The sequence below is a fragment of the Passer domesticus genome, chromosome 1 (genome assembly GCF_036417665.1).
Source record: "Passer domesticus isolate bPasDom1 chromosome 1, bPasDom1.hap1, whole genome shotgun sequence".
Taxonomy (NCBI): domain Eukaryota; kingdom Metazoa; phylum Chordata; class Aves; order Passeriformes; family Passeridae; genus Passer; species Passer domesticus.
Genome location: NC_087474.1, coordinates 147,602,153 through 147,627,520, shown reverse-complemented (window position 1 = coordinate 147,627,520; position 25,368 = coordinate 147,602,153). Strand labels below are relative to the sequence as shown.

At 40.0% G+C, this 25,368-nt stretch overlaps 2 long non-coding RNA genes across 4 annotated transcripts; one reads left to right on the top strand and one right to left on the bottom strand.

Moving 5' to 3' along the window:
• The first annotated feature begins 5 nt into the window (after positions 1 to 5).
• LOC135284040 (uncharacterized) lies at positions 6 to 21,810 on the top strand. Of its 2 annotated transcripts, XR_010349597.1 has the most exons (4): positions 6 to 577; positions 881 to 1,053; positions 20,827 to 21,266; positions 21,300 to 21,810. It is a non-coding gene; the product is annotated as an uncharacterized LOC135284040 (long non-coding RNA). The 2 variants fall into 2 exon arrangements; XR_010349595.1 differs by having other exon boundaries at positions 6 to 1,053.
• LOC135284034 (uncharacterized) lies at positions 16,321 to 25,125 on the bottom strand. Of its 2 annotated transcripts, none has more exons than XR_010349585.1 (3): positions 23,333 to 25,125; positions 22,106 to 22,330; positions 16,321 to 20,447 (listed from the first exon to the last, which is right to left on the bottom strand). It is a non-coding gene; the product is annotated as an uncharacterized LOC135284034 (long non-coding RNA). The 2 variants fall into 2 exon arrangements; XR_010349587.1 differs by lacking the exon at positions 16,321 to 20,447 and having other exon boundaries at positions 21,808 to 22,330; positions 23,333 to 24,124; positions 24,529 to 25,125.
• Positions 25,126 to 25,368: the final 243 nt, after the last annotated feature.

The following is a 25,368-nucleotide window of genomic DNA, read 5'->3' as shown; positions in this document are numbered from 1 at the left end:
AGTATCCCGCCCGGGAGCCGGGGCGTTTTGCTGGTTTGCTCAATCCTGTGCGGGTTTGCAGGCCGGTCAGCCAGCATGCGTGCTCTTGAGGTTGAAAATTTTGGTCAGAATCCCCAGGCAGATTCACACATTCCCACCATCCCTCTGTCAGATCATAGAATCATTGAACAGTTTGGGTTGGAAGTGACCTTAAAGACAATTTAATTCCAACCCCAAAGCCACGGGCAGGGGCTCCTTCCCCTGGACCGGGTTGCTCAGAGCTGCATCCGCCCTGGCCTTGACAGGAACGGGGCAGCCCCAGAGCCTCCGGGCAACCTGCTCCAGCGTACCACCACCCTCGCAGAGAAGGATTTCTGCCTAACACCTAAACCTACTGATAAAAACGAGAGCAGGCCCCAGGTACTAAAGTGATTTCAGTGTTTATTTTAAAGAAAAGGAAAGGCCTAAAGCATGGGGGCCCTCGGGCCGAGCAGGAGCGTTCCCGTCGAGGATGCTGCAGCGCCGGCGCTGGGTCTTCTTGAGCAGCGACGTAGCGATGTCCCCGATGTCCCAGATGGAGCAGCACAAAATTCTGTGGGTCAGAAGCCCCTTTTTATCCTGTTTTTTGTCCCTTTGGATTGGTTTCTTTTTGGATCCTTTTTTGCATGAAGGTTTAAGGCGCTTGATTGGCCCCTTACAGTTCTGTCCAGGCTGCCTTGTTTCGCCTGTGGGGTGTGTTATGGTACTACTTTTAACTACTCATTTAACCCCTTTTACAACATAACAACCAAACTAACAGTACATGCTTAACGATCTACCAACTATTTTACAACAGTTTTTAACCTATTTTTAACACTATATTTTTCAATCTGAAGCCATTCACCCTTTCTTATCACTAAAGTTCCGGATGAAGAGTCCCTCTCCACCTTCCCTGGATGCCCTTTCACATACTGAAGGCTGCTATGAGGTCTCCTCTCCTCCAGGCTGAACAGCCCCAACTCTCTCAGCCTGTCTTTGTAGGAGATGGTCTAGTCCCAGTCACACTGATAAATGGCTGAATATCTGTTGTGTGGGGTAAGTATGTATTGTCAGTATACACTTTAAAGCCTGAGCTAATTTTATAGCTTTATGGGTGTACTGCTCTTCCTTCCTGCATAGACATATTATTGCTAATACAGAAAAGCCTTAACGCTTGGCCTTCCTCTGTCACAGTGTTTGCATGGATATAAAACAGCTCAGAGTGCTTGTACCACACTAGCACAATTGAGGAATTTTTGAAGTGCAGACAAGGCCTCCTATGTGATGGAGAGGGAACACCCTCAAAAAGAAGCCAGGCAGGTTCTGTGAGGCTTGACAGGTATGAGCTGCTTCTAGAATAGCTAATGCTAACTGTCTGCCTAACAAAAAAAGTTTTTTAATGTGCAAAAATCAGTAAGTACCAAAGTTTCTCTGTCTTTTCCAATTGACATCATATCCAGGAATCTGTATTTGAGTGATTGTGGCAGTAAGTATCTAAATATGCAGAAGAGGACATTTATATACCTGAAACTTCTAATGAATTCTTCTAAAGTAAAGGTAGTTGTGCTGTGTTAAAATTGATCTTACAAATGAACTTTTGTGTGAAATGTCTTGCATTTGTAATCTGTAAAAATAAATCAGAAGTTTGATGCATGGTATACAGCCTTTGTTAAAGAAAGAAGAAAGCAGTCAGTGAACCTTCAGGAACAGAACCATATAAACTTCCTGTCAGAGGTATTTTGCTTCATAACACATTTTTTACTTCAGAAACAGACTACTGAGGCGAAAGAGCACCCCCTTTCCTAAACTGGAGCTTTTTACTGGCTAAGTTCTTCCTAGCACTCTGCCTTACTCAAGGTACAATATAAATAACTATATTTTAGCAAAGATCTTAGCAAAAAGGATACAAAAATGGTTTCTTAAGCAGAGAGGAAAAATGGTTTATAGAAGTAAGAGGAGGATATTTTCAGAAAGCAAAAGAACATCCCATGGTGTCTAGCTAGACAATGCATAGGAAGAGCAGCCTCTGGGGAACTTCAAAGGGCTTGTTTGAAGGTTTGCTTCTCATTTCGCTGTACACTAAGAAAATCATACAAGAACTGTTCAAGAGTTTAGCACAAAGGATATTGTTTTCATCTTCTGATTGCATGCCCAAGAGCTCTGCTCACAATGCTTAACTTGCTGCCTCAAATCCAATAAGAGTAATGAGGGATTCAGCCCACCTGCTGTTCAGGGCTGCCAACAGGCTCCATGTAGAGTCCTGTCCTGCAGTACAGGACTGCCATGTACAGTAGGCAGTTGAAATACAGAGCCAACTCTGCACATGGACAGTGCTGGAGAATATTACTGGGAGGCCTAATGTTCTTCATTGCCACACTCTGGAGCTGTCTGAGTCTGGGATTTTGTTCCCAGACAAAGGAATTTTCTTTTAGATAAGAATGTTTTTCTGGTTGAAAGAGATAAAGATGAATTTGCTTTTAAAAGCAATCTATTAAGCAACCACTCTCTGTGTTCTGTTTGGGCCTAGTGCTTTCATCTGGAAGGTATTTAAATCAGAGATCATCTTTTATATCCATTTCAGTTTCTGTGGCATCAGTTCAAACCAGTATCTTAGGATTCTGCTGCTTTTGTTGTTGTGTTGTAGAGAAGCTACCAAAAACCTAACAAAGAGCCTACGTCTGCATGTAATAATCTACTTCAATCAACTTTAACCCAAATTTGAAATTAGGACTATTTAAAGAGTAACTACTTCAGTGATTATAATTTTCACCATAATAATGGCTTTTGAATTTTTTTTGTATTTTACAATATACCCTGAGCAACTCCAAAGATGGTTTTGATGTGCTCTATAAGGAGAATAAAAATCCTCAGAAGTGAGGGAAGAGGATAATTGTTTGCTTTTGTTCAAATAATTTTCTCTAAATCAGTTGATACACTTGCAAGGCGATGTGAATCATTCTGTTTTACAATAAAGAGAACTGTTGAAATTCCTGCACTATCTTCTGTTTTCCTCTAAGTTTACAAGTCCCTCACAGGTCTCCTCACACTCTTCCTTAAGCAGTAGCGCTTTGTTGCTGCTCTGAGGGTGACAGATGGGCTTTGGGGAAATGTGTTAACCACGGAAGGACTTTCATTCTCTACCCTGTCCCATTCAGTGTTTATGTGTTCATTCAAGGAGAAATGATGGGACTTTGTGGAACCTTTGCCAACAATAAACAGACATGGCACAGTTTTACTGTTACCAAGCTGTGGTAGATAACATTATGGCACATAACTTTTTTTGTATGTGGCCAACACTTAAGATAGGTGGAGTTTAATTCAGCAGAGATTATATTTAGAGACCGGAGGAAACAGTTAATGGCTGTGATTAGGTGAGGAGGATTGGGTACTTGAGGAGTTCTTTTTTGTGTGACGGGGGGATTTTGCAATGGTGTTTTCCACATCCAGGCAGGTATTTTCATGAACTATGAAAGCATCCATTAGAGGGAAGCAGGGCCATCTGTGGTAGTGCTGTATAAGATGGGATAAGTTAGACAGGATCAGAGCCCAAAGCATCAGAGCAGAGAGCAATACTCCATGCCCTTGCTCAGTAGGGGGTGAACACAGCTGTTTCTGGACCAAGGGGAAGCTGGAGTTGAGCAATGAAGAGCTCTCTGCCTTTACAGGATTCTCTTGCACAGCCCTTTGGTGCTGCAGGTGATAGAAGGACAGCAGGGAGAGCAAGATGGAAGGGACTCAGCCTCGTTGCTTGCCTCTTGCTTCTGTCATCTGTGTATGCATAAGCAAACGTGTCTATACATTGTGTGTGTTGATGGCACAGTCTGCTGGGCCAGAGAAGCAGGGTCAGGATGACTGGGTTTCATACAGGTAGTAACCAACTTCAGTGGTTTGCCATACCCCAACCTTTAAATGTTCACAGAGTGGTCAGAAAAAAAATAATCAGGAAACCACTGATTTCAAAATAGTTTTACATGGTGTGGTGGTTGCCAGGTGCCCATCACACCACTTTACCATCACACTCCCTCATTCTCCCCCTCTCCCTCCTCAGCAGTACAGGGCGAGAAAAGAGGATGAAAACCTCATGGGTTGAGGTCTGCATGTGGATGCAGATCCGGCCACAAACTGATCTGCATGGCACTGCAGCAGCTTGGACACTGTCGGAATGACTCCATAAGCCAGGGTCAGTGTGTGAGTTACTATAATTACTATATGGGTTTACTGTTTCCCATAGGATAAAAAAAACATTAACAGAATATGGGGAAGTCAGGTGCAGTGTGATAGTTCAGCCTACATGTGGACTGTTTAAAACATGATGTGGCTTTTGGTTCTCACTATGCAGTGGGTCCTACACACCATTTCTTGATCTTGACAGGCATGTTGTATTATCAGTTCTCTACTTCTCTGAAGTTTCCTTCTTGACATGCAGCTCAGGAATGTTGCCCTTGGCCCATTTCATATTCCTTTAAACACCAAAGAAGAACACCACACTACTAGTTTTGTAGTCAGTTGTTTCTGGCTTGAACATTGTTATCCTTCCCCATGTTTTATGTGATGGGCTGTTATGCCCAGCAGCTGGTACTCTCCCTGTAACTGTGGCAGAAGAAAAAGGAGCATCAGGACTTATTTCAGGGTATCACAATGCAGAAACATCATCCTGAAAATTTTTCAGCTTTTGCAGTTGTTCATTTGCTTGTCTCCAAAGAGACATCTGGAAGTCTCAGCATAATCTTGACATTGTGGCTTCAGACCCAAACCCAGAAGCAGATGTATCATGTCTCCTTTGGTCTCTCACTACACAGTGCCTCTCCTGTAGCCTTCAATTGTATTGTTATTCCAAATGCTGACACTGAAGATTATTTAAATAGAACAGTACCAAGTTTCTCTCCTTGCCCCAAAATAGCTGTGGGCAACCAGTGTCTTCTTGCACTGGACTTTCAGACATTTCCCCCAGTCCTATTTTTCCTGAGCAAATGATCCCATATGGGACTAGCTGTTTGGAAGAAGAGGCATTCCAAATCAAAGTTTATATGAACTCTATGTCTTCATCAGCTAAATGTGCATTTGTGATGCCTGTGGATAAATTTTCAGCATGCTTGTTTGATGACTTCTCTTGGGGCTTGCAGAAAAATGGCTTGGAAATGGAACATTTGCAAAGAAGCGGATGCTGGCAAAAGAAAGCATTACAATGAGATGTAAAATATGTGCACTGTAATTATACAGGCAACTAGCTTCTGGAAAACTTGACCTCTGGCCAGTAGAGGACAGAAACATATCCAAAGAGACCACTGAAACAGTGACTGGTACCCAGTGGGATAGAGATGGAGGGACTAATTATATTTTCACAGCTGTTACACCAGTGCTGGGAGTGTGTTGGTGACAAATGACTTTGTGGTGGACTTCACAGTAGTTACCAAAGGAGAAAAGCAGGTCTGCCCTATCGTTTGACTGCTTATGTGCTATTAGCATTATGATCAGGGGTGCAAGGGTGGTTTTTCCCTTCAGAGGTCATTGCCACTATGCAGTTTCCCATTGTTGCTCCACAGTTGGAGGCATAGTTCTCATTAAGGTGTTGACAGATGATATTCCTGTGATTCACTGCATAGTAGGACAGACAGAGAGGTCCTGTGCTTGTTTCCTTCTTAAAACATGTCCTAGTGTGTGAGGGCTTCCTTCCTAAGCTCTGTGGTACATGGCTTTTTTAAGGTGAAAAAAGGTTTTTTCACCTTAGACTCTGAAAGGTGCAACAGCCCAGGATTTCTCTCTTCATCTGCCTCTATTGAAGCTTTATTTCTCTCTCTGACTGTAAACCCCTAGCAGTAGGTGAAAACTTTCTCTGTGACTTTTCAGAAACAAACCCACATCACTCACTGTCATTTGGGGGAGCACTGAGCACCCCTCAGCGGATTGCAAAGAACATTTGTATTCTTGAAGTATAATAAGGCTCATTTTTGTTTCTTGGATCTGTGGTACAAGATGTTTTCTTTCACCTTAACTTCCTTCTTGTGAGCAAAATTATGATTTATTCAGTGTCAATCAAGCTAGATTATTTAGCCTTGTTTCTTATTCACAGGTTCCACAACCCTTTCTGCATGTGAATCAGATATTGCGTGTAAACATGCATGGCATGTAAAATAGGTATTAACAAGATCAGCCATTCTGGTGCTACAAATCTGGTCCTGGGAATTTTCACATCCTTGTCAGTAGCTCCCCTGCATGTGTGACCATCCATAGACTCATTCTCCTTCTCTCCCTCATTGTGTCCTTCTCTCCCTCATTGGATATTCATGCACACCATCTATTCATCCCAAGATACATTTTGCTCTTCTTGTTTTCTTCTTAGTAGATTTAGAATGATTTAAACAAACACAGACATATATTATGTGCTCATGTCAGATGCACTATGGTAGCAGCAGAAGACTTTAGGTAAGAGTATAACCTCATTCTGCTGTGTGAGTACAGAAGAAAACAATCCTTGTCCTTGATGGTTTATAATTCAGAGACTGTATATTTCACAGAAAAGTAGATAGATTAAAAAGGGACCTAAAAGCTCCTAGATAAGGAGGTTGGAGTGTCCTAATTTACCATGAAAGTCATCAACAGTATAGATGGCAATGCAGAAAAAATTATAAGGGCATGAAAGATGTATAGTGCAGATCATGTCCACAAAAGCCATCATCACTTGATGCAAGTCAAATGCCACTTGTGTCTTCCCAGTGATATAAGACTATGTGAAATAGGGAACAGAATAATAGATAGGAAAAAAGCATAGCTGGAGGCAGATGTTTGAACACAAATCATCCTTCTAGGCTGATGCATTATTGCGGGGTTCCTGGATTGACTCACTGACATTATTTATGCAAAACTTCTGGCCACATTCCCTCTGTGCAATATTGCAAGCAATATATTACAGAATGGAGGATGTCCTCTATTTCCCCAGAGTTTTCCATCCTGTTTCTATATAACCTTCCAGATGTATATCACAATTACTAGAAGCAGTATATTTCTCATTATAACCTGAATCTATACACAACATCTGGACATTTTTACTGACCACATTCCCATCTAGTGCAGGCTTGGATGATGGCAAAACTCATCATCTTGCTGGATCTGTACTAATTGCACATTAGCTTTTAGACTTTTTTTCTTAAACATCATGGATCCTAATTTCATTATGGCATGTTGGAAAGTTTTTTGTAGCTTGTAGGATATGGTATGTTGTGAAGCAGATGTTCAATAGATTCTGTATGGCTGAAACTGTACTAATAAATTAAATCCTCATCAGGCTGTTCTCTGGGTGCAAGGCCAGTTGGCGTTGAACAGTCTATATGAATAATATTTGACTCCATTAAACTTTGGAAAAGTGTAGAAACACACACACTGCCTACTGGAAAGGATTGCTGTCTCCTGGTACCTCCCACATGGTTGGTGGTAGAGTGCTACTGACCAGGGTAGTCTAGTTTTCTTTTTGCAGTGCAGTCTTTCCAGTCTGTACACCATAACAAATGCATTTTTTTCATTTGCTTTAAAGACCAGTAACTTCGAAATGCAAAATGAGATGGAGGAAAAGCAAGATACTAAAGAAGAAACTTCACAATCTTGTAATCCATGTCATTTTTAGGGGGATAATGGAATTTGGTGAACTTGTTTGTTTTTTTTAATTGTTATAGGGGCTTATTTTAACATTAAATGTGACATGAGCAAGTGCTTTCTCCATGAACTGTGTGAAGTGAGTGAGAAGTCTGGTGTTATTTCAGTTTCACAGGTTTTTCAGTATCTGGAACAAGGCTTTTCCTGGAATGAAAATGATAATTAGTGATCTAAGTGTGTTCTGAGGTTATCACTCAAAAAGGCTTATTAGCAGAGTGAATGTGCTGTCAGATGCCATGTGACAGCATGAGGATCTCCAAACATGGAAATGCTTGGAGAATTTGGAGAATTCTTGTTTTGGATGGCTTACTTCCAGTCATCTGTAAGTAGAGACTTGGCCATAGCTAGTAGCAATGCTTTTACTGAAAATAATGTTAACAAGAGGAAGAAAGGCATGTCAGCCCCACAGAGCTCACATATCAGTCTGTGCTGCTGTACCAGGCTGTTACAGATGAGAAGTGCAGTGATGTTACTTGAAAGGAGCTGCCACAGACTTGTGGGTTATGGTGCTTTGACAGGTACAGCAGAGGACCTGCCTCAAACCTAAGCAAACTCTCATGGCTGCATCTGTCTTTACAGATATGTGGAAAGCATAGGGTAAGAGAGGCAGAATACATTAAAATTACATGGGTACTGTAGTGAAGGAGTCAGAGAAAATCCAACTGTTTTAAACTAATGCAATGAATTGTCAAAGAAAAGGAGAAACAGAAAAGCACAACTCCCCTCTCATGTAAAGCCTTACTAGTGAATCCTTCAAATGGGTCTTCAGCTCCTCTGCAGAACTCCCTGAAATCCTGCTGCATTAGCAGGTGGCATGGCATGGTTTTTATTTGCACTGGCAGTGCTGACACATCACCTTGGCTTCATCACTGTATACTGTGACTGTTGCAGCAGGGTGCTACCCTCCTGTGCCTCCCTCATCAAACTGAAAACAACCATTATGGGGCACTTCAGCTGCAGTTACCTGCTTCCTGTAATATGGGAAGGTTTGATCTGGATTTTAAAAGACCCCATTGAAAAAAAAACCCGTTAAAACAATTACAAAGGCCCTATATGTAGATCTTAAGAAAACAAACTATGCCAAAAGTCAATTAAAATGTTTTCACCAGGTATTTTCATTGTTTACAGAGAACTGCATGTGTGATAGAAACAGAATTTGTTAAAATGCATATTTTCCTCATTCCCAGCTCTTTCCACCCAATCTCCAGTTACTCCAGTAAAATGGTTAAAATTATTTTTGTGATTTTTTCAATGATTTTTTTTTTAACTTCTGGAATGTGCAAGAGGGAGGTTCCTTTTTGAAAGTGCTCATCTTTTAATATATAATATGAGGAGTAGCTACAGATGTTTTCATTTAACTGAATAGAAGTTTTTAATTAAATGAATGTTTTTGATAGAAAATTTCTGGCCAGCACTATCTGAATGATATATCACATGGCTCTGTGATAATAATAAGAGAATAAGTGAAACAGACCAGAAAGTAGTAACCTGAAAAGAAGAACATGACTAATTACTTTGATTGTTCAAGCAAAGAAACCACAACAAAGCAAGATAACCAAACTCCCCAAGCTTAATATTTATTGTTCAACTAACAATCTGAAAATTCTTCCATTTTAATGCTATAAGCGCATTTATGGGAAGAGTATTGCAGCTTTGAAGCTTTGGGGGTAAGAAATGGGTTAAGTAATGTTATTTTAACCTAGTTCTTTAGAAGATGCCTTTTTAGAAAGCACTAGCAAATATTAGCCAAGTGTCATCAACAGAAGAAGGATTCAGTATGCTCTCTTGGTGTGAGACTGGGAACAATAGTAACAATCCATGCATCACTGTAAAACAGAAAATATGAAAGTAATGTTATTGTAGACTTTGTAGACTTCTTCTCCTATTTTTACTTTCTAGAGGTATTATCCTTAGCTCTCATTGTTTGAGCTGAGGATCTTCAGACCCAAATGTCTTTATTTTTCATGTACAGGTGCCAAATTACTGTATGGAAAGAAGGGTTACATAATGCAGAAAGGAATATAAATTTTTAATTCAGAAAAATCTCTGAAATCCTTTTTACATTCCTTAGAGAATGAAAGTCTGGGTCTAGAAAGAATGCTTACAGATCAAATATGTGACCTGTTGCTACTTCTACAGCTGAGATTAAAGAATTTTTAGGTTTATGTAGAAAGATTGTAATTTACCAGCATGTGTTCTACACACTATAGGACAGTTCTTCTCTTGGACCTGTAAATATATATCTTTCAAATATTCTTTTTTCTTCTGTCAGCCTGTGCACATCTTCCCACTGGACATGCAACACTGCCATCCTCTCTTGTTAATCTTTATATTTAATGATAAAAATGTATTTAGGGATGCTGCTTCCATTAGTACCAGAAGTGACAGAGCAAACATACATATTGAGGGAGTGGGAAGACATCCTTCAGCAGCTGATATCTGCTGAGTAATAGCTGCAGGCATGAGAATTAAAAGCTTATACTCAAGCATGAAAAGAAGAAAAGGTCGGTTCAGTGTTTCATCATTTGTCATTTGAGTCAAACTAGTTTATCAAATCCATATCCTCTGATAGCATGAAATGTGAAGTTTTCTAGGTGACTTATCTTTTGTCTGTATGGCACTATATGACAGCAGTGGCAGCATCTAGTGATTCATGTCTTCAGGGAAGTGGGTAACAGGAGGGAAAAAAAATGAATATTGGGTTGATGGCAATTGTCATGGTTCCACTGACGTCAAAGAGACAGCTATCAAGTGGCAGGAGTTGAGAAAATTTACATGAGTTGAGCATCTGTGCCATCCTGTATTTTATTAACTGGCAATCCTGACTGAAAACTAATGAGGGAGAAACTTAAAAAGATGTGATTCACACAGACTCAAAATGTGAATTGCAGAATTTAAGCCTAAGTGTGGAAGATTTTGGAATATGGGATTGATGAACTTGGTCCAGTTCCAGTAATTACAGGGCCATTTCTAAGAGGCATATCTTTGCTGGGATAATTATTTGAACCCCAGACTGTGAGCACATTCTTCCTATATTATTCAGCTAACACAAAGTTAGCAGGAGAATAATTCTTTACAGGACACCTAGCCACTGGTGGGATTCTAAAAAAGAATGGCAGAGAAAAGTCTTTCTCTGATTTTACATTCTTTTATTTCTAAAATACTTTTGTTTACGGTTAAAATTGTTCAGAATTAATTAACCTTATCGTTCAGCCTTCCATGACCAATAGAGTTTAAAAGTTGTAATATTTCAGCTAAATTAATTAACACCAACCCAAGTAATACATTTCAGATGTTAATCACATCAAATCCTCAGGCTAAATGGGAAAAAAAAGACATTAGGGACAGAACTGCCATTACTGAAGTAAAGGAAAAGGCTGCATTAAATCACTAATGGCCTAAACACCAGGTCTGAAATAACAGCACTTCGCAGACTTGTAATCCCACAGGGACCAACAATCTTTCATCCTTATAGAGTAAATATACCAGGAGTCAGTAGTTTGCTATGCCTCAGTCTTTAGCCTTAGAATTTAAATATCAATAAGTTGTGTTTCATATGAACAGATCTTATGGGAAGAGCATGTTTTAGTTCATCCAATTTGCCATCATTTTCACCATTTTTTAAATCTGCATATCCCTAACTCTGGGCTTTTCAATGTTGCAGTAAATTTAGAACAGGAGGAACATGGGAGCTCTAAGCATAAAGCAGGAATCCAGACTAAGGGCAGTGCTGGCAGCTATTGTACTGGAAACACTGAAATAATGCTGCATGCAATCAGAAATTTAATGTGTTAAACCAGTTTAAAGAACATAGTTGATAATTTTTCACCATGTGTTTACAAAACTGTTTATATTGACTAATAGATAGATGATGCTGTTGCATCACTCCAGCTGCAGATCTGCAGTGGATTTTTGTTTTTTGAGGGAACAGCAGGCTTGGTTTCTGTCAACATTCTAATATTTTTGCAGTCCCTTAATACAGACAGAAGTGGTGGAAACACGTATGCAGTCCCCAAAACTGCAAGACTGCATCTGAATCTCCCACTTGGCCCTTTCCCCATTGTTAGGGCCATATTAAGGTCAGCAGAAACCAGTGACAGTCTTACTATTACATGTGGTGTGACAGAATAGAGACAGGTTCTTACTGGGATGCCCTTAGCAGATCTGTCTCCTGACCTCAGCTTCCTGTCATGTCCAACAGGGGCAGTTATTAGTGTCTCTTATCTTCCCTTTCTTTGTGTCCAGTCTCTCTATGTAATCTACTTTAACATGTTCAGTGACCATTTCCATGCTAACGTTTCATGGGTCTACCTTGAATGAAACTCCCATCTCAGCTGGTTTTGTTGGCTCTGATCCAGGAAAGTACTTAAATATGTACTTAGCTTTGAGTTTATTGGCTTTCTAAACTCAGACTAACATCACACTTTAGAGAGCTGTAAAGATAATAACTGAATTTCTTATTGAAATTGTCATACAAAGTTGATACAAAATTTTTATTAATATTGACCTACTAAATAAGGTATGATATAAAGTTGTTCAGAACAGAAGTGATTTCTGAAAAAACTAAAGAAACAGACAACATAAATAAATTTTAAAAGAGTTATATGTATCTGAATGCCATATTTTAATAATATTACAGTACAAAATTCTACATTTAGGAGAGTATGTTTATAAAAGCATATGAACCATATAAGCTAATATTTCATGTTCTTGCATAGCATGTTAAATGTGTGTATCTATATCTGTATGTAACTGTATCCATATGAAATGTACACATCTGCTGAAATATCTGTGTGTTGTAAACCATTGTATTAAAAATGTAAATGAAATAAATAATGCTTTCTGACACCTCATGTATTTCAATTGCTTGACTGAAATTCTGAGAATTGTCCATCTGTCTTCAAACTAGAAGATTGATAGCAGGTCTTGTCTTGTCTGGTGGTTATTTATTAAATATCAGAAGGATACTTGGTCTGTAGGAATTTTGCTACTTCTGGTAGGGCCTGTGCTGTGATGTGTATACCATGAGAAGATGCCAGTGCATATTGGTTGTGCTTATAATGGGGAGAACACTTTCAGAATGAATTTAAGTGTTCCTTAGCTAAAGGAGAAAGGAAGAGTAGAAAATAGCTTCAGATGAAATGTTCCTTAGGCACAGACAGAATCCTTATTTGACCATATAAGGCTAGACCTAAATTTGAGCACAACCTTCATATCAGCCAGGAACAGATTGTCTTCCTGGCAGAAAAGAAGTGCATTGCTTCAGCAGGCTCTCCTTATTATGTTGTTCCTGATGCCATAAACTTTGCTGCAGTGATAATTGCTTTTTTCTGGATTCCTGAATCTTCTCAGCACTGGACCAGGAGTGGAGATCAGCTCAGGCCAAACTGCCCAAGGCTCCTGATCCTTGTGACATTAACAGCTCACAAGATCTGAACTAGACTACCCTACCTTCTTACCCTCTGATTAAAAGGGTGAATCAGGAGCTAGTGGGAAAGTCTAAGCTATGGTGGATAAATCCAAAGCATTTTGGACCTGTTCTTAGGAACTAACTCTTGAATAACTCAACAATGTGTTAGTTGGGCTTTTCTGAATTTTGGATATTTACGATCAGATACCTGGTGTGGATTTGAATTTCATTTTTAATCTCAATTTTCATAATAGTTGGCATTAAAAAGCTCAATTACAAGTGTCTCTGAACATTCAGAGCTTTGTGGATTTCTTCTGCTCAAGGTCTTTATGTCAGTATGAGGAAATATGAGGTTAGAAGGTGAAAGTGGTGAGAGTGACATCTGAGCATAGCAGGACAAACAATTCCGTATTTGCAATGCTGGATCTATGCTGTGATACTAACAAATTTAGCAAATATGAAAGATTTGCAGAATAGAAGCTGAATATAGACAAATCAAAAGGACATTGACAATCATTCTCAAGGAACCTTCCTGCTGGCTGACAGAGGAAAGCTGGATGGATGTGGCCAACTACTGGCAGAGCTCTCCACCTGCCCTTGGAGGGTGGATGTGTCCTCCTCTGCTTGGCCTGATGTCTAACAAGACCTAGAGTGGTGCTGCAAACTTTCCTTCAGTGGAAGTTGCATAGTCCCTCTTCTATCTAACTGGTCACTCTTTGAACACAGAATATGAGACTTACAACATTACATAGCAGCCTGGAGAGGGATGGCTGGTAACGGGTGGAAGAAGGTCATAGGTTTTATTACCATAGTAGAGATCTGGGGAGGAGAGCAGGTAAGGATAGCATTTCTTTGTAAATATTGGCCATCTGAAAGCTGTGGTGGGGAGGCTGACCCTGTTGTCCAGACTGTCCCACTTTTCAAAGGAGAGTGAAAGGTACCTTACAGAAAATGAAGTCCCTAGGACTGCTGGTCATTCATCTGTCTTGACTGTAGAGAGATTAGACTGAACAGCTGAGTCAGGGAAGGCAAGCCGCATTCCCAGTGCCAGAGGCAAACTCCTGTAGACAGCTCTGTCATAGTTAAAAATTGGAAGCAGGTATCCAGAGTCCTGTGTCTTGTGTGCAATGCTGTTCTTTATGTTTTAAGATGAATGTTTGATGACAAAGAAGGATTAAAATGGAAGATTTCTGCTAAGGAAAATCTGGGGTCATCAGTTAGGTCTGGAGCTTAATCTTCAGAAATCATATCCATTTCAAAGTTTGAAATTAATATGAAAGCTGTATGGAAAGTGAAGAAGTGAAAATGTGGCTGTGAGGCAGAGGAAGTGTGATTAGTTAGCAGACAAGCAGGTTTTAATTGCAGTAGAGAGCTGAATGTGACAAAACAGACAGTCCACCTCATGTTCCAAAGATGTCCTACTGTGCCATATGACAATGACAGATCAGGGGAGTGTCATTTGGAAAAATATAAATTAAGAAGCGGTTGCTTTGTGGGTCTGACTGATGAAGCCACCCAGAAACTGAGACTTCATCCAAAGAGGATTAGTAATTTAAACATAGGACTTGGTGTCCTTCAAAGGATTGCAAAGGTGAAAGGCTGTCATACCAAAGGAAAAATGACGCTTTGCTACTTAGTCTCTGTTCTCAGAATGAACTGTAGGCAGGACAAAGGAGATTGAAGGTGTCAAAAAATAAAAATGTCAATAAAAGAGTAACAAAAGGAAAAGAATTGTAAAAGGATTTTAAGTTCATCTGTGATAAAATAGAACCTATTTTCAGAAATGTCTACAGCAGACTTCTTTCATCTGAAAAACCATAAAATCCTGCACGAGCTGAGGTTAATGGGATTTATAGCAGAGTAAGATTTGATTTTTATACAGGAGCAATTTCTTTTATATAATTGTATTTGTTTTCTGGTACTGTCTGCCTTGCCATGTCCTTATATTCAATTTTGTTTTCTGTGGAACTGTTTTTTTCACATGAGGATTTCCTTTGTATCAGTGTCATCACCAGTACCTTGTCCAGCCTTTGTTTCACTTCCCCTGTCTTGTATCATAAAATGTTTTGTCTTAAGAATGTCTTAAGGGGTCTAAGGGTGTGATTTGATCACTGATAATACACAAAGCCTCAAATCTCTTTCAGGAGGTGCCAAATGCTCCCCTCTATATGTACTAACTTTTTGTATACCAGTGGCTGGAAGCCAACAAATCCAGTAATTCTAAAAGCCAGTTCTGAGAGTCTGATGAGTTTTGAAGTTTGAAACAGGATCCCTGAGTGTAGTTCATGTGGTGCTAAACAAAGGACACAGTTTGTGTTTTTTGACATGTTTTCATTATTTAACTGATACACCTGGCCAAAGGCTGCACACCCCTTGCATGTCCTGCTCCTTCCCTCTCCTGGCAATGCACTTTCAGTCCTGTTCATGGCAGGGATTCAGTTTTCATTCCCATGCTCCCTGTATTGACAGATCATTTCAGATGAAAGAGACAAAGCAAAGGCAACAGGAATTCAGACAAGCAACTTGGAACAGCAGGAGATACATGTTGCCAAATGCCCAATCTATCACTATCAACATCACTGAACCCACCATCTTTCTGCACTTTTGAATCATCGTGGACTTAATAAACCACTCCCCTCCCAGTTTCTAAATGTCTTTGTTGTTCTGTATAATTTTTCTTTATAGCAGATCTTATTTCCTTGGGTTTTTCTTTGCTTCCACACATATTTACATGCAAGTCAGAAAAGATGTTTGGTCACCTGCAGCTAAGCTGACGACTAAAACTGGTTGGCATATCCACATTAGGCCAGGAATCTGCAAGCTTCACTGGCTGCTAATAAAGTGTCAGATTGATGTTGATGTTAAGATTGCCTGACTTTTAAGTACCTATATTTAGAGTCAGCCTTTTTAGCCTTATTATTTAAATACTACTAAAGGTATACATAGCACGTAACTAATAAATTGGTAGATTAGGGCCCTCCACTGAACAGTTATGGTGGCTGGTTTGGTTTGCTATGGTGTATAAAAATTAGTGGACACATGCAGGTGTAGGGGCAAATGGCACTGAAGAGGAACTGAATCACTCACAGTTTCATGGAAGCAGCAAAGATGCTGTTGGCTTTAAGGATGTCCTTGATGGTGACTGGAGGTAGGCTTTGGACTGCAGCCCCGGAGAGCTGGACTTAACAGCTGAGTCCTCAACAGATCTTCTGCTCAAGCCTTAGCAGTGCATAGTGTGTATTGCTGTTGTGCTGCAAAACGGGGTCTTAACTATGTGCTTAGCTTTAACTTTTGGCATCTCGACTTCAATAGACCTGAGGCAGCTTATATCAGCTGAGGATCTGTGCCAAAAATTAGAAACCCACAAACTACCTACCTTAGCTGAGTTCTGAAGAGACATCTGCAAACATTTGTGCTGTTTTATCTGATGTCACTAGGGTTTATTTGTAACTTATCTGGCAGAAGGTGAAATATACTTTGCATACAATTTCCAGGGCAGGTACATCAGAGACTAAATCACTGTTAACATACTTTGTTTTTTTCAGTCTTAATGTGCATTTTCTGCTGCTATTGTACAAGACATATAAACTATTTCAATTCTTTATTTTTCTATTTACTTGTTGATGAAGCAATGAGCTGGTTCTAACACTGATCTCTAAGGTATGCAGACATTCTTTTCAGCAGGCAAAGGATTTGTTTATGACTACTTGCTATTCTTATCCCATTGTTCCACTTTCTGCCTTATCTGGTGATGCTTCTTTCTTCACATTAGACATTTGTTGCTGGTGGGCTGTGTTATCAAGTGCACTAGGACATCTTAGCTAAGGGCTGCATCTCTCATGAGCAGCATGTCAGAGGGATCTTCAAAGAAGTCTTAACAAAGGATGCATTTGAAGCAAGAGAAGTCTGGCTATTTTAACTATTCTTCCTTTTGATCTCCGAAAGTAGATTGTGAATATGACTGCTCTGTATTTTCCTGTCGGGTCCCTTGACTCTTTTTCTAAAAGGTTATGTTAGTTACTTTCTACTCCAAAGAGACTCTTTCCCGTACTAAATGCATTTCTGAAAATGTCAGCCAAAACTCCTCCACTTTCTATTCTTGTTTGTTTTTAATATTCTCAGTTTCCTATAGCCTGAATCTCAGAGCACCATCAATTTTCAGATCTTTCAAACTTTTCAGAGAAGTTGGTGCTAGTGAATGTCTTGTTTGTCCTTACCATTTTGTGACTGACAAAGAAAGTGATTCACCTTTTGCTGCTTAGAATGTGGCTTATCACTTTATTATTACTGTTACTCCCTCTCTGCAGCTTCTCCTGCCCTTGTGCAACAAACAGGTCAGGCCTCAGTTTTCTTACTGATTATTTTCTTGAATTTTCATGCTTTCATTTAAAAACAATAACAACCTATCACTCTGTTTCAAGGTGAACTGAAATATAGCTTATTTTTTAAGACTAAAAAAGCAAAATAATATTCTTTTCCGTTTTAGTGGGTTTTGTATATACATTTCCTGATATTGTTGAATTAGGACAGGAAGAGCTGTATAGGAATTGATTTACCAGGTATTTTATTTTTTCATTCAGAATCAGAATATAAATGGAAAACTAAAAATGTTCCCATTAATAAAAATATTTTATTCTGGTCCACTAACACATTTCTTTTCAGTGAAATCAGAAATTCATTGTCACTTTTGACAATCTTAATTTTCCAGAATTTGTTTAAGGGTCAATGTAATTCAAAAAGTTAAACTAATGTATTTATTGCCCCAAATGAGAAATGTTCAATTTTTACATTGTATCCAGGCTTCTTTTTTCTTAATTGCACCATCTGCTCTAATAAAGTTAGTTACATCTCCTTGCAAACTGATTCTGTGATGGATATGAAAAACTTTTGCTTATTGAAAAATCTTTACTGGTGTGCTGTTGTCATGGTTTAAGCCCAGGTGGAAATTAAACACCACTCAGCCCCTCATTCAACTCCCTCCCCTCTCCTCCCCCACCCTGGTGGAACGGAGAGGAGAATCAAAATAAAACTCCTATGTTAAGAGCAGTTTAATAATTGAAAATTAAGTAAAATTCAACAATAATTTTAAATAATGATAAGGAAATAATCAAATGAAGCACAAGGCAATTGCTCACCACCAGCTGACCGATGCCAGACCGACCCCCTTTCCCCAGCCCAGATCAGCCACATTCTGGGCAAGTTCTCCCAGTTTATATCCTGGGCATGATGCTCTGCTGTGTGGAGCATCCCTTCGGTCAGTTCAGACCACCTGTCCTGCCTGTGCTCCCTGCCAGTTTCTCTTGTGTACCTCCTCACTGGCAGAACATGAGACAAAGGGAAAAAAGAGACCTTGATAAACCTGAGGAGACCTAAGAGACCTTGATAAACCTAAAAGAGACCTTAGGATAAACATGATGTAGGAAAACCCAAATCATCAGTGTGTTATCAACACCATTCTCATTCCAAAAGCAGAACACAGCATGTAACAGCTACTGGGAAGACATTAACACTACCCTTGCTGAAACCAGGACAATATCCACCCTTTACTCCATACCATTTATGTTATGACAAATTTCACATTCCTCAATATCCCATCACCTTTCCTATTTATCTGTTTTGATAGATATACAAACACCATTCTCTTAATCTATGGAAGGTGTGTGTCAAATGTTCACACACACACACACACACAGTTTGTTGAATTAATTTAGTCCTTTACTTTTGTCCTTTATCCTTGGTGACTGTCTCTTAGGCAGGAAAGACGATGTAAGGTGTTGGATTGTGGCATGCTGCACATTTGACTCAGTTGTGATTTCAGTGCAGCTGTGCTTTTTCAGTTTTATCAAAGTCCATTATTCTTCACTGGTGGGGATGCAGTGGTCAGAGGCAAATCAGGCTGGGATGCCCAGAATGACTGTGGTTAAGATCGATGCCGTGAGCTGCTCAGGGAGGTGATGCACATGTAGCCACCACTGATGTGGTAATGCACAGTGTTGGATAATTATTAACATAATGCAATTTAACTAATTTTTGTATTTCACCAAAATCGAATTCCCATTAGGCACACACCAGATTTCCCCATCCTCCTGTATTACCCACCAAGTGCATTGAGTTTGTGAGCAAAAGCAATCCCATGGATGATTTTGCCTTTGCCTGAGCTGGGAATAATCCAGACTGTTTTTCCCAGTATGTTTTTGATGTGCACCAAGGAACTTTATCATCATGTACAGTACATAAAAATTTATAAACTTGATATAGTTTTATCTGTGATCACTGGAATGACTAGTGTTAAGGAAAGTGAGGAAGTGAGATGGTTTTCTTAAAAGATACAAGAATGTTAGTGAAGGAGGGTATACTATAATGTGGGGACTTTGGAATTAAGACTGAAATGGCTGTAGGCATACTAGCAAATGGGCTTGCTTCTGTGAAATCGAAGTACTAATGTGGATTTCTTGTCAAGTTGTTTTATTAACTATTTTCAAGGTGGCTGGTTACTATATCTGATGAGAAAATCTCTTGATGGCTGTAATCTGTCACTTGACTGTAGTCAAGTGATTCTCTGGGAGTGCTTGATTCCATTTCTTCCTGCTTCAGACATCAGAGACAACATATCAGCAAACAGCATGGGTGACATGGTTAATCCATCCAGAAGGGAGCTGAGGGATGGGAGGAATTTTAATGAAATATTTATTGTTCATAATACAAGTAAATGCCTTTCATTTTTTATTTTATTGCAGCTTTCCAGTCAACCTGGAGCTGATTCCTAGCCTAGTAAGGTATAGTGGTGATCAATTTACTCAGGTGAAATTGGAAGGACACACAAGAAAATCAATGTGTAGAACTGAAACATAGTATGATGCTTAGCATCCTTACTAGGAGGAAGTTTTACTTTGTCTTTGTTTGCATGCATATGCTTGTAAGGAAAGAAATAATGAAGGGGAACAGATATATTTCCACTTTGTCATGGGGAGTTTGACATACAGCCAAGATGACAGCAAAAATGAAAGATGGCATGATCCAGGCATGATTTCCAGTACTCATTGTAGCTCCAAATGGTGCAAGCAGAGCACACAGAGCCTGTGGTGACTATTTTACCCCAGGTAGCCAGGGCCTTACAACTTGTAAAGCAGAGTCTCGACCTGTGTCATATACTTTGCTGTGGATTACTTGATATCTTGAATGCATTCAGAAGTACCAGAATTCCCAGTGCTTTAAACTAGACACAATTTTGCTATTTGCAACTTCTCACTCATATTCTGTAATTTTTAAGGAGAACACAGTCACAAACAGAAATACTCAACATGATGTTCATTCCTGGGGTACCATGGAGCAGCTCTCACAGAAGAAGGAGAATCACAGGGCTGGGAGTTTCTCCATGAGGAAAGACACTGTGCTAAAAGAGAAGATTCTCCACTAAAAGCAAATTCATACTCTTATTTAATAAAAGTCATTAACAATGTGAAAAAGCTAGGAAGGATCTCAATTTGGAAGGCTCTACCAAGTTTTGAGAAGATGCACACCTCCTTCTTCCCTTTTAAATAATGCCAAAATCTATTGGATAATCTTGCATTTCTATCCAATCCACAAACATCACATTCATGTGGTAAAATGAAGCTACTTTTACCTTCTTAATCTCAGAAAATTATCTTACTATTTCCAGTGTTGTCAATATATGAAAAAAGTCCCCATGTATGGTGTATAGTAATGTCAGAATATGTTGTTCATGAAATATTATTATTTTCTTTTTTATTTACAACAAAATCTTTTTCCAGGCTTGAAAGGCTTGAAGAAACAAGCGGGGAAGAATTTGTTTTCAAAGATGATCTTAAAAAGAAACATCTTCAAAGGAAAAGGTAGAAACTCTCTGCAAGAAGAAGGAGATGCTTCTTTACCCCAGTCTCCCTTTTGAATGTCAAATCTAAGGGTGAGAATGGGATGCAATCAAAAGGGGTGATTGCCATTAGTATTGATATACCAGAGTTTGCTTTTCAATCAGTGCCTTTGGATCTGAGGAGAGTTTGTGAAAATTTTATCAGCCTTTATGCAACCTTACCATTGGGCAAGATGCTGTTTGAGTACCTGAGTATAATCTTTATGTCACCTAATTATAGAAAACAACTCTAGAAGGGACCCTGACAAGTCCTCCAGTCCTTCTTTCACTGCTCTTCATCTTAAACCAGTCTCACTTGTTCCTGAAAACCAGTGTCATGAGGTCTCCAGAGTTCCTGAAAACCAGTGTCATGAGGTCTCCAGAGTCACCTTGTGCAATAATTTCCAGTGCCCTAATCTCTTTCTATCAGCACTTTCTTTATTGTCTAACCTAAATATCCCTTTATGTTACTTTTTGTCCACAGTGAATGCAAAGGGCCATGTATCATTGCAGTGCCTTGTAAGAATTTCTCATGTACATGAAAACTGTTAGTGCGTCTCTTTTCTCTCTTCTTTAGGGATGAACCTCCAACAGTAGCACAAAGAGAAATAATGACAACAAAAACAACCACGAGGTCCAATTTGCAGATATGTCCTTGCAAGTTATCTACATTGTGTATTTTATTCCCTCACCCTGCGATAAACATAGACCAGTAATCTGAATTAGAGAGGCTTCTGTGTGATTCCCCTGCCAGAGCTGTTTCTGCCGCGGGCAGAGCTGGGGCGGCCCGGGCTGGGGCGGGCGCGGCGGCGGCAGAACCGCGGGCCGCTGGTGCCACCTGGTGCCAGCCCTGCCCGCACCGGGACGGGCCGGGATGCCTCGGGAGACCCAGGGGATGGCGGGGGACGCCACACCAAGCAGCCCAAGAGCAGCCTAATGAAAATATAATCAGGTAGGAAAAAATCCCTTTGCTGTCCAGAAGTCCAAGCCCTCGGTGTTTAATTTCTTTTTTCGGTAGCAGCAGCTGCTTCTTCCAGACCAGGGCTATGAAAGGCTTTTGAGAGTTAAACATTTTCCTAACTAATTTGAAGTCAGTATGATACATGGGCATACAAGCCTCAAAACACAGAAAATCTCCAGGTATAATCTCTGCCTCCCACTCTCCGATGTCAAGATCTTACCTTAAACAAAGCTGACTTGACACCAATTAGCAAGCAAACAGCTGAGAAAAATAAGAATAGTTCTGAACTTTGTGATCTTCCTCAAGTACAGCACAAAACTTCTGAGAGGTTTGATTTGGCCTGGAGAATTACATAACATCCATATTTTCCAGCTTGTGCTGGTTGGGTCATGGTGTTAACCAGGCTTAACACCTGGTATTGGGTAGTCAGGTTCTGGTGCAGTCTCTAAAAGAGAGTAAATTACTGTTGCTATTGACGACAATCCAACAGGGTAATATTAAACATAACTGGACATGGCAAATAGCTTCTATTAGAAAGTGCTAATTTTAGGAAATAAACATGTTAATTAGATGTATTTGTTGCTAGATTTTTAAAATAAAAATATTGAAACATCATGCTCTGACAGAGTAAAAATGTTTTACATTAAGCTCACCAAAATATATATTTTCTATATGGCTACATATTAGAAAAGGTTAAGAAAAAGGAGCAAAAACTTCAACAGTATTGAATTAATTGACTGGTAATTTTCTTTCTACATTTCTAAAACTTGCATGGCACAATGAAATCAAGAAATGTACTCCAAATTTTTTAACATCTTTAACTATGGGAAATCCATATTCCCTATGTCAGAAAACTGGGGATGTGAGAATGGCAGTTGTTGCAATTACATGGAGAACTGGAAGCTGAATGACATAAAGCAGTAAGACAGAAGGAGAGATCACAAAAAATTAAAAGATGGGTCAGAGAGATAAAAAGATAGAACTAGCAAAGGAGTGAAGAAGGAACAGGATCATCTATGAAAGTCAATGGAGATTACTATTGTACAATGTAGTAACTCAAATGTGTTCCTGCATTACAGTATATGAATTTTACATTAAATTTACCCAAGTACTGCTCCTTTTCTTTTCCTTTAATTTTTTTATTATTATTTAACAGACTCATCCTGCACATAAGCATTCAATTTCATTTCTGCTATGTATGTGTATTTTTGCTAGGTGCATTGAGCAGCAGCCTGGGAGCAGAGGCAGGCTTTAAAGGTTCCATATCCAGCTGTTCCTGTATGTGCACATGTGCCATTGAAACTGCACAGTGCCCCTTGTCTTGGTCACTCACTCTCTGACTATCTAGAACATCCCTCACACAGTGAGGTTATCATGCAAAAGTCAGGAACAACAGACTTTCGTCACAAGCAAGAAAATACCAAATTAGCTACTACAGAAAAATTACCTGGAACATCAGCTTAAACTTGATGTACCAAATCATTGTGGCTGCTGTGCTTGCCATTTACTTTAGCAGCTATGAAGAATGAGCAACATGAGCTGGATTTGGCTTCACAGAAGAAACTGATGTTGTGCATTCTGCTGTCAGCAATTAAAGAAGATTCATTAGTAGATGCTGACATGGAAAGTGATTTTTGTTATGAAGCGTGCAGAGATGCAGCTGTATGGAGGGAGTTTCATAAAGATAAATGGAAGTAGTGGATGTTTGATAGGCTTTGGGTAAAATTGATTTTTGTCATTTATTAAAATTACTTGTGACTTTATATAAGTATCAGAAATCAAATTGCTTGAAGGTAAAGTTATGAAGTAACACATGAGTTTGAGACATGTCATATTTGACAATTGACGATCCATTGCTGTCACCTGGAACAGTACCCATTATGCACATTGTCTGACTCAAGGCAGGTTTCATACATAGCAAGTTTGTCTCTCTATCTCTTCCACCCATGATTCTTCCAGAATCATAGAATATCTCAAATAATAGAATATCTCAAATATCTCAAAAATTGGAAGGGACCCATGTGAATCATCAAGTCCAACACCCTATTCCTCACAGTACTTCCTAAAATAAAACCATATGACTGAAAGCATTGTCCAGACACCCTCTGAACTCTGATAGGCTTAATGCAGCAACCATTTTCCTGATTCTAGTCCAGTGACTGATCACCCTCCCAGTGAAGTTTCTCCTGATGCCCAGTCTGGACTTGTCTGATGCAACACCATTCCATTTCCTTGGGTTCTTTGGATGGTCACCAGAAAGAGAAGATCAGTGTCTACACCTCTGTTGCCCTCCTGCTGCCCCCTTTTCCAAAGTTGTAGACTGTGATTAAATCACCCCTCACCCTTCTTTTTCTGAGCTGAACAGAACAAGTGCCCCCTCAGCCCCTCCTCATAGGTGCTCCCCTCAAGATATTTCTCCATCTTGGTCACTGTCCTCTGGACACAGCCGAATATCTTTATAGACTTCTTTTATTGTAGTGCCTGAAACTGTACAGAGCACGCGAGGTGAGGCCACACCAGCGCAGAGTGGAGTGGACAATCACCTCCATGCAGTGCCCGAGGCACCTCAGGATACTCTTGGCCCTTTTGGCTGCAAGGACACACTGTTAATTCATATTCAACTTGCCATGGATTGAAACTCACAGATTTCTCATTCTCCGATTTCTCTGTAGGTATAGGATTACTCCATCCCAGGTGGAGAATCTGGCAATTGCTCTTGGTCTTGAAATTTCATATGATTTGTGATTGCCTAACTGATGCTTAGAATAAAAGAGAAGAAGCTGTGGTAAAGCTAAGAGATATTGCAACAAAGCAACTAAATGCTTATGTATAATAAAAAGCTTGATGCACTTAACAAAATCAGGAGTAGATACCAGTCTAAGGCCTCCCTCCAGATGACCACAAAAAGGACAGGAAGCCAATGACTATCTGGAAAGATTATGAAATTGTTGATCTCAGCTTATTGATATTTGCTGATTTGGACTAACTAAACACATTGGAAAATGCTTTGTAGGCCTAAAACCAGTATATACTTTGCTGAAGTTTTAAGTGGTGTATGCCGTGAGTAGAGCAGTGACTCCCTGGCCACCCAGCACTGCTTGCTTGCTTTCTTTACAATAAAAGATATAAAAATACAATTCGGTTTAGCTATCGAAATTTTCTATCGTGCTCCATGTTTGTGTCTCCTGTGCGGGCGGAGCGGGGCTGCTGGGAGCCGCGCTCCCCTCAGAGCCCCTGAGGGCGGCAGCAATGGCGGCGCCGCTCCCTCAGCGCCCGGCCCCGGCCCTCGGCAGCGCCCCGCGGGCAGCTGGAGCGAGCCCCGGCCTGGCCTCGGTGCCCGTGGCGCCGCAGGGACGAGGGGAGAGCTGCAGGAGCCGGTGCCTCAGACTGAGGAGGAGGAGCGGCCCTTCGCTGAAATGGACCGTGAGCTTTCCCAGTGGGAAGGTGACAATGAGGAAGAGAAGATGTGCAAGAGACGCAGCA